Raw genomic sequence first — 9,991 nt, 5'->3', positions numbered from 1 at the left:
TCTCCCTACCTGAGCTTTAATTGGCTCAGTTCATAAATTACATATTTTTTACTCCACCCATCATTGACACGTCTCCAGTTTGTGGAAAAACAAACACTGATTGTTCAGTAACTACCAGCCCTTTTGTCTGGGTGGTTCTGGGCATCCCCTGTTGGCTTGCATAGACAGGGATACAGAAATCCATCAATTCCTCCCCACACCTCTAAACAATCAAATATTGCATTGCACATAGCCTGCAGGTTACACAGGCAGAAGACGTCAATTGCTAAGAATTCTTTTGTTTGGGGGAGCAGAGGAGCTTTGTAACAAGGGAGAAGGAAAAGAGCATACAACCAGCAAGGAGCAACATCAGTGCCAATGCAGGAGACAACATTGTTCAGAGTACAGCCTCCAAGTGTTCTCAACACGTGGGAACTAGGCAGGAAAAAACCTGCCACGGGTGCAGGGCGTAAGAGAGACCCAATTTGGGAATATTTTCAAGAATTTCCTGTGCCACTGGGCAAAAAAGGAACATGTGCTAAATATAAACAGTGCAACAAAGAGATGTAAGGCCTCTACTTATCCGAATGGAACAACATTGTGAAAAATGCTCCACAGGAGGCAGTGACTTTGAAGACAGATCTGAACTATCACTTGATAGTAAACTTATTTTTGCACCATTCTTAGGATCAGCCTACCACATCTTACTATGCTACTAAATGATAAGTTTGTATTTGGGATGGATTACTTACCTCTGACTTACTAATTATATTCAGAACAATTTGAAAGTTGTGGGAGTATTTATCAATTACATTTACTGATACCGCTGGACTTCTGAACTGATGTTTTATTGTTCCATGTAATAATTATCCTATGTAAAGATTACTATAAAACAGGAAATATTTTCTTAAGGCACTTATTATTTGAAAACAGTTTTTTTTACAAGCTGTTTGGTATGGCACTAGAGTTAAGGTTATAAACAGATTTAAATAAACCTTATGTTATAATAATTATTTTCAATATAAAATTGGGTTTTGTATTGCTTCAACAACAGTTTTATAAAAAGCAATAAGGGATCTTTCATTTATAGTATTTTTTAAGCAGCGCACAAAGTAACACTAAGTGAGTGACAGTGGTTTTTTTCACCATTTTGTTTCAGGGTCCAGGTTACATATAAAGGGCTATAAATGTCCATCACCTGCAGTGTCTGCAACTTCAAAGTAATCTGCTGGTACCACCAACAGTGATGCAACTAACTTTTTTCTGGGTGTCTGGCTGGTGAGTCTTGCCCACGTGCTCAGGGTTCAGCTGATCGCCATATTCGGGGTCAGGAAGGAATTTTCCTCCGGGGTAGATTGGCAGAGGCCCTGAAGGTTTTTTGCCTTCCTCTGTAGCATGGGGCATGGGTCACTAGCAGGAGGATTCTCTGCATCTTGGGGTCTTTGAACCATCGTTTCAAGGATTTTAATATCTGAGATATAGGTGAGAGGATTATTCTAGCAGTGGGTGGGTGAGATTCTGTGGCCTGCATTGTGCAGGGGGTCAGACTAGATGATCAAAATGGTCCCTTCTGACCTTAAAGTCTATGAGTCTATAATTACATATTTGTCAGACAGTCAATTACCTGTAACAAAAGCAAAATAAAAGAAAACAACGCTACCTTTCTTCATCATCCTGTAACACCCAAGAGGAATTCCTAATCAAGACAAGCAAATTCCAACAAGACCCCAAAAGATTTAAAAGAATGCTCTGTTCTGATGGAATTCCGTGATTGACTGATTTGAGCTTATTTATGAGTATTTGGCATATTGTGATGACAATTTGTGAAGTACATTGTGACAAAATAGATGGAACTATCATATCCAAAGTAGTCAACATCAGACTAAAGAGGACACACATGATGCACTGAATGTATGGATGCCTATTTCCTGCTGCTGTATTGCAAAAGTTGTTGAAATTTGGAAAGAACTTTTGAGACATTGCAGGAAGAAATACACAACAAAGGTAGATTGCAGGCAGTAAAGAAGCAAATGGATCACGCACTTATTCCACTTCATTTTCTTGCTAATTAGTAGGATACATATGTTACTGCTGAAGTAGCAGCAGCTGCTATGATATGGGGTATCTAATAATCTACCATACTAACAATAATAAATGTCAGGGCTGGAGGTGAACCAGTACATGTTTGCTGATGATGGTTTAACGAAGTCCCACCACTGAACTACTGGACATCACTAGCTAAGCCCTTGGAACCAGAATTTGAGGAAGAGATAAGCCAGCTTTAAACAACAGTAGCTTCTTCAAAAAAAGTTTCATTTGGATTTATTCATTCCAACCTGAAAAATGGTTTTCTTTTGTTTTGCTCCAACTCCCAAACAGGAAAACTTGTCTGTCTTCTAGACTATGAATAAAGAGGAAGGAAGGAAGGCAGACAAGAATGAGATCTACTAGTTTAAGAGTTAGACTGTCTCATTTTCAAAAGACTTAGGCAAGAAGGAACTTAAGTTCTAGTCACTAAGGGTATGTCTACACTACAGTGTTATTACGAAATAGCTTATTTCGAAATAACACGTCCACACACAAAATGCATTTCAAAATAGCATTTTGCTATTTTGAAATAGCGCGTCCACACTGAGTGGACTCTGAATTACATTTAAGGCTGACCGGAACTGGTTCCTGCAGGGCACCAGGTCAGGATAAGCTTATTGTGTGGGGCTGCTGCCTGAGGCTCAGGTCTGTGCTTAAAGGGACCCTCCCCCCCCCCCCCCCCACTCCCTCTGGACAGCCAGTTCTCAGGTTTTCCTGTTTGCTTGTGTACCTCGATGAGGGACAACAAAGCATTTTGTCTCTGGTTGCCCTCACTCGGGACACCACAGCACTCTGCAACATGGAGCCGGAGCTGCCCCTGGGCACTCTAGTGCTTCTCTTGGCTGCATTGCTGCAAGCCTGGCTGCACTTTCTGCAGGCTGCCATCCAGGAGGTCCATTGGGGGGCTGTCAGTATCCAGGAGGCCCTGCAGGAGAGCTTCCACCCTGAGGAGCACTAAGAGCCTCCCTGGTCTGCCCCACTGGGGGCTTGTGCCTCATTCCTCCCTCATGTCCTTTCACTTACCCCTCCCAGCCCCCCTTCCTAATGTCAAATAAAATACACGTATTTTCATGAACACAAACTCTCTGTATTTAACAAAACTGGGGTGGAGGGAATGAAACTCTGGTGAGACTGGGGAAAGGAGGCAGGAGAGGGAAGATGAGAGGGTGGGGGAAACCTGAGAGGAGGGAGCTGGAAGGGAGAAGCAAGGGAAAGAAGGGGGAGGGGAAGCTCAGGGCCCAGGGTTGGGGGTCTCACCAGACCAACTTGATTGTCATGCAAACCTGCTCCTGGGTTCACATGTGGCCTTTGGTGGCCAGGCTGGCAGCTATCCTGCCATAGATGGCCGTATTCCTCCATCTAGTGTGGAGATCATGGACATTGGGGGCATTCCCCCCCAAACCTGAATAAGGTCCATGATCTCTGCCCTGGACCAGGAAGGCGCCTGCCTTATCCAACCCATCAGGCTCCTGAGAGCTGGCAGACTGCTCCTGGGGAGCGGTGGAGGGCTGGCTGCCAGTGGCTTGCTGGCTCATGTTTTGGGGCCACTGGGTCGGGGCAGTGACTGCTGGCTCTAGGCTGGCAGGCTTGGAGCTGGCACAAGCACTGTGGCCAGAGTCTACCCCTTTAAGAGCTCGGGGGTGGGGGGAAGGAGGAAGATAAGTGCTCTTGGTTGAGGCTGGAGTGGCCACTAGGGCACCCTGGGAAGGCTGGAGGCCCCCTATTTTGATGTAAGTGTCTACACAGCACTTATTTCGAAATAGCTATTTTAAATTTGGCGCTATTCCTCACAGAATGAGGTTTACCAAATTTGAAATAAAAGTGCTCTGCTATTTCAAATTTATTTCGAAATAGCGGTTTGGCTGTATAGATGCTAGGAAAGTTATTTCTAAATAAGGGCTGTGATTTCAAAATAACTTTGCTATGTAGACATACCCTAAGGCATGTTTGAAAATTTGCCCAGGCTGATCTCAAATTGCCAGCTCAATTCACTAGTTAATCCCTCTGATAAGTTATTTAGTTGTAAATGCAAAATGTGTTTTAATGGGAAGTTTGTGTATCAAAAACATAAGAATGATTTGTTTAATAAAGATATATTTTATATGCAACTTTTAATGTTCAATTGCATTCCAGTTGCCATTCTAATGTAGCCCGACACAAATCATGAGCAAAAAGTTAATTCTCCAGTAAATAAGCAATGCTATTCCCTATTTTCTAGCATACTAGAAACATACAATTAAATAAGAATTTGAAACTATTAAGCTATTCAATTCTTTGAGACAAGATTTAATTCTAGCATTCCCTGCTTTATAGCAAAATGATGTACCAAACGTAGTGTAAAGGCTCTACTGAGTTGTAAATCAATATGCTTGGATATCAATGAGAATGCAACTTTCTTTAGAAAATAACTGAAGTCAAATGGAAATGTGGATTAAAATTGATGATTTAACACACGATTAAATAAATCCACCCTGTTGTGAGGCAAGTCAGGAAAAAGAGGCGAAAGGGCGAGAGAACAGGAGCCTCCTAATAAGACCCATTAGCCACAAAAGGAGCATCTTTGATGTCACTGCCTCTGTATGAGCCAGGCAGATTGACCCCAGGCTTTCTGCATCTCCAGTGAACTGAACAGAGAACCAGACCAGCCAGCACAGAGGAGCTCCACTTTCCCCACCCCATTCAGAGTCAGCACAGCACTTGGCACTTTTACTTTTTGCACCCTTTAAAGTGACCATTACATTGGGGACACTACTGGCCTGAGCCAAACCATTGTGTGTGCGTGCCGAGGAGCTTCCTAAGTGCTATGATCTGCAGAACTCCCACAGGCCTGGTTACAGACCACAGAGAGGTAAATTTCAAAAGCATGAACAACGAGGAGTCCTGTGGCACCTTAACCACTAACAGATTTATTTGGGTATAAGCTTTCATGAGTACAATATCGTCAGATGCACGGGAGTGGAAATTACAGAGGCATGGATCTATCTATCATAAATATGAATGATGGAATTCAGTGTAGGGATGTGAACGACTAGTCAACTATCCAATAAGAAAATGCTTATCGGAAAGTCGACACACTAGTCGACTAGTCGCTTCCCCCGCCCCTTGCTGCCTCTATCAGAAAGACCCCAGGCCAGATGCCAGGCTCCATGCGGCGCTGCCGCTTTGAAACACTGTGGGGAGCACGGGGCCAGCAGGGGACTGTTTGAGTCCCCTGTTGGCCCCTGTTTCCCACAGCACTTTCGTCTTTGAAGTGTAGCAACAGCCCTGGGGCAGTTGCAACACTTCAAAGGCAGAGGAGTCCTTATCAACTAATCAAATAGTTGATGCAAATTGCATTGATTATTCAATTAGCAAATTAATCTACATTTAACATTCCCAATTCAGTGGTTGACTGATTTGAGCTATGATGAGTAATTGGCATATTCTGACGACAATTTGTGAAGTACATGGTGACAAAATAGATGGAAATATCATAGCCAAAGTAGTCGACATCGGACTTCCTCTAATTTCCACTCCAGGGCATGTGATGAAGTGAGTTTTACCCACAAAAGCTTATGCCCAAATAAATCTCATTAGTCTTTAAGGTGCCACAGGACTCCTTGTTGTTTTTGCAGATACAGACCAACACAGCTACCCCTCTGAAACAAAGGCATAAATGGCATTTAAGCACCTAACCTCCATTAAAAACCAATGAAAGCTAGGTGCTTGAATGCCAGGTGTGCCTTTGAAAAATCTCTCCCCCTCCCAAACTAGCAACCCTATGATTAGGCAAATCTAACTGCAGATTAGGTTAGAATGCTAAAGAAGCGCAAAATTCTAAATCTGCATAGGACATGATAGACAGCATACACACAACCTTCTGAGGTGGTCTAGGAAAGAGAGTTTAGCCAACAGAGAATATGCCTATTCCATAAATGCAGTAGTGTCATCAAGGCAGGATCTCACAATTATTTTCCTCTCTTGCCCAAACCTTCACAGATCTCGTTCACTGGATGTGGAACTAAAACATTTTAGAACTAAACTCACTTTGCTTTCTTCTTTCCTCCACTCCCTGCCACTGAAGGAGGGATACATTATTGAAAATACTCTGTTAATTGCAGGCTGAAGCTTGGAAAGAAAAAAAATTGAGCTCTTCCTACATTCAATGAAATGTAAAATTGAGTAACATATCTCTGATCCATCCCCTCTATTTACCCTGCTGCAAGTTCTGACTGTTCCCACCCACAGCAAATGTGCACAATGGAGCAGGCAAAAGAATCAGTTCAAATACATAACATAGATGAAATTAATGTTTTTGAGTAGACAAAAGAGAGCTAAGCGTCTCTACAGGGATGAAGCAGGGTGAGAAATCAAGAAAGAGATATGGCAAAGGTGAGAGAAGATAGAATTTACACAGGGGAAGAGAATAGACAGTTTGTGGGGTAAATAAGTATTACTGTACATCCTGGGAAAGCGGCGAGGAGTCCTGTGGCACCTTAGAGACTAACTGAAGTGTTGGAGCATAAGCTCATCTGAAGTGTCAGATGACGAAGCGAGTCTTTGCCCACAAAAGCTTATGCTCCAACACTTCAGTTAGTCTCTAAGGTGCCACAGGACTCCTCGCCGCTTTTGCAGATTCAGATTAACATGGCTACCCCTCTGATACTTGACACCATCCTGGGAAAGAGGATACAAATAATGCGCAGGTTTAGATTTAGGGTTAGATTCCCCCACACTCAAATTGAGCAGAACCTTTCTCTTTGAGCAATCTCCCTGAAATCCAAAACTGCACATGAAGCCGCAGCATCTTTGCACTAGCATTGCTACTTCTAAAAAAAGGTCATCTCAGTAACCAACAGCTCACAAACTGCCAAAAGGAGCAGTGAGTGGAAGAATCACCACAACTGTACACTGATTACTGCTACAGAATGACAAGTTAGTAAAACAGACTGAGGCTCTGACAGGCTTTGAAGGCGTGGACTTTACAAAAAGCATAGCTGTGCTTCACCAACCTCTGCATGCTTGGGAAGAGGTTTCGCTACACTGGGGAGCTTTGCATCTTCCAAACTTCCCTAGAAAGTGAGAAAGACCTATTTGCAGTCCCCCTCTCCTGTGAGACAAGGAGGACCAAACTGACCCAAAAACTGCAAAATATTGTACATAAATTTAATAAAACCTCCTGGATGTTTTTTAAAGGAGTTAAAATTACTCCACAGAGAGATCCAACAAGATCTTTATGAATGGCAAAATAACCTCACAAACAGGGCCTCTCTCAGAGTTGGGAGGGACCTTGAGAGGTCATCGAGTCCAGTCCCCTGCCCTCGCAGCAGGACCAAGCACCATCCCTGACAGATTTGCCCCAGATCCCTAAATGGCGCCCTCAAGGATTGAACCCACAACCTTGGGTTTAGCAGGCCAGTGCTCAAAACACTGAGCTATTCCTCCCTCACAATGCTGATGCCCTAAGCAGCCCAGCACTGGTGTAACCACCCCCTGCTGGGGACAAGTGGGAGGATAAGCTGCAGGGGGTTGCTAGCTCTCCTGGAAGAGAATGACCAGACACCATTGCTGCACATGGCATCCAGTCAGGAGCGCTGGCAACCTTAGGCAGGAGCAGGGCAAGGACAGAGGCTCACCTGCATCCACAGGGGAGCAGGTAGGAGGTTCAGAGGCAGTGAGTGGTGCAAGCATGGGCCAGAGGACTGAGGCGGAGCATAGGGCAGCCACACAGCTGGCCTGAGAGAAGCAGTACTGTGAAGAAGGAACCACCACTTCTCTCTAGCCACTGGCTATGCAGCTGCTCCTGCTCCTCCTGAGCCCTCTGGCCTGTGTTCACCCCACTCTTCTCTACTGTGAGAAGTCCCTGTGAGCAGGGACTGGGCACAGCCTGTGGGATGGGGTTAGGGACTGCTAGTGCTGACAAAGCCCCCCTGGAGAGGGTGGCCGGCCAGCTGGGGGCTGGGAGCCACTGGTGCCCATACACAGCACTCAGCAGCATGGGCATGATGAAATTTTGGGTGGTGTGGTGCCCTATGCTGCTTCACGTTTTGCACGTGGGTAGGGATGGCCCTGCTCATGAAGATTAAAAAGTTTCAAAAGGCATCTAAATCTAATGTGCAACAGTAACTAAGGAGGGTGTTAAACATCATCTTCTAAAGTTAGACATGTATAAATCAGCAGGTCCCCAGATACTTGCCTACAAGAGTTTTAAAAAAAAATGCTCTCTGTCACAGTAATGTTGATTGTCAGTAAGTTTTAGGACCCTGGGGAAGATCAAGGTCTGGGGAAAAGCTCATTTTGTTTCCTATTTTAAAAGGGTAAACAAGGTGGCCTAGGTAATTATAGGCCTGTCAGTGTGACAAGTCCAGGACAAAAATAATTAAATTGTTAATAGGGGATTTGATTAATAAAGAATTAATGTAATTAATGCCAATCAAAATAGATCTTGTCAAACAAACTGAATTTTTTGTTTTTAAAGTGAGATAGTTTGGTTGAAGTTAATGATGAAACATACTTAGATCCCTGAAAGGTATTTGACTTGGTACCACATGGCATACTGATTAAGAAACTGGAACAATACACAATTAACACAGCACACGTTACATGGATTAAAAACTGGCTGACTGGTCTCAAAATGTAACTGTAAACAGAGATGATCACTGAACAGGTGTGTGTCTATGGAAGTCTTGCAGGAATCAGTGATTACTAGTAAAAATGCAGGCAAGAGAGATTGAGAGAACAGTGAGTAATGAAGAGAACAGGTCAGTGTTACAGAGCAAACTGGATCAACTGGTTTGCTTGAGGCCAGCTTACAATATATTTGGCTGCACTGAATTTCATAAAGTTATACATCTAGATAAAACAATACAGGCCATACTTACAGGCATAGGCATGCGCCCGGGGTGTGCCAGATGTGCCCAGGCACACCCTAATGTCTCAGGCTGGCTAGCGGCTGCTGGAGGAGGAGGGGCATTTGAGACAGGGAGCCACAGCCCCTCACTTTCCCCATGGCCACCTACAGGGCACTTTGGGGCAGAGCGCGCACGTGTGCGGCAGAAGCAGTTGAGGCCTGACCACAGACACTGGCCCGAGCCATTTTTGCACCCCGGACCCCGTCCGGCCCGGCAGCACCGCACGGCGCCCCTTACAGTGAGGCACCCTGGGCTAGGGTCCAGCCGGCCTGTAGCTTGGGTCGGCTCTGACTCCAGCCCTGCAAACTGGAAGGCAGAAGCCGGCTTAGCCGAAGGTAAGGTAGAGGAAGGGGGAAAAATAGGGGGCAAGGGTGGGAGAGGAAAGGGCTTGTGCTGAGGGGAGGAGGGCAGGTCAGGAGAAGAAAGGGGAAGGCACCAAGGGACAGGGTAGAGGAGAGACCAATGCCAGGGGACCAAGTGCAGACAATGAGGAAAAGGACAGGAGGGGAGGGTTCAGTGGGAGAGGGGACAGGGTGATGCTGGGAGAGGAGAGGGTAAGGGCATTGTGGGTTAGAGGGGGAGGGAGAGGTGCTGGGAGAAGGCTTGAAAGAAGGGGTGGGCATGAGGAAGGCAGGGATGGAGCAAGACGTGTGAGGGCACAGAGAAGCAGGAGGGGGGCATAAGGGGAATGGGGGCAGAGATTGGTGAGGGGGTGGGCATCAGGGGAAAAAAAGAGGGCAAAGGGGGCAGGGGTAAAGGGAAGGTGCAGGTGCTAGGGGATTCTGGGGGTGAAGCAGAAGGGCAGACACCTGCAGGGGAGGGACCAGCACCAGAGGAGAGAGGTAGGGCAGGTGTGGAGAGGGAGGTGTTAGACAAGGGAATAAGGAGGGGTAGCTCACATGATCAGAGTGGGGCTACTGGAGGAGTGGGCAAGGGGGAGAGAAAGGCTGGTGGAGGGGGGCAGGTCTCAGGAAGGCTGAGGGCAGTGAGAAGGGCAGGAATCAGGACAGCAGAGGAGGGTGAGAGGTTGAGGG

The sequence above is a fragment of the Pelodiscus sinensis genome, chromosome 1, assembly GCF_049634645.1.
Source record: "Pelodiscus sinensis isolate JC-2024 chromosome 1, ASM4963464v1, whole genome shotgun sequence".
Taxonomy (NCBI): domain Eukaryota; kingdom Metazoa; phylum Chordata; order Testudines; family Trionychidae; genus Pelodiscus; species Pelodiscus sinensis.
The sequence above is the reverse complement of the archived record's forward strand: the minus strand, read 5'-3'. Positions refer to the sequence as shown.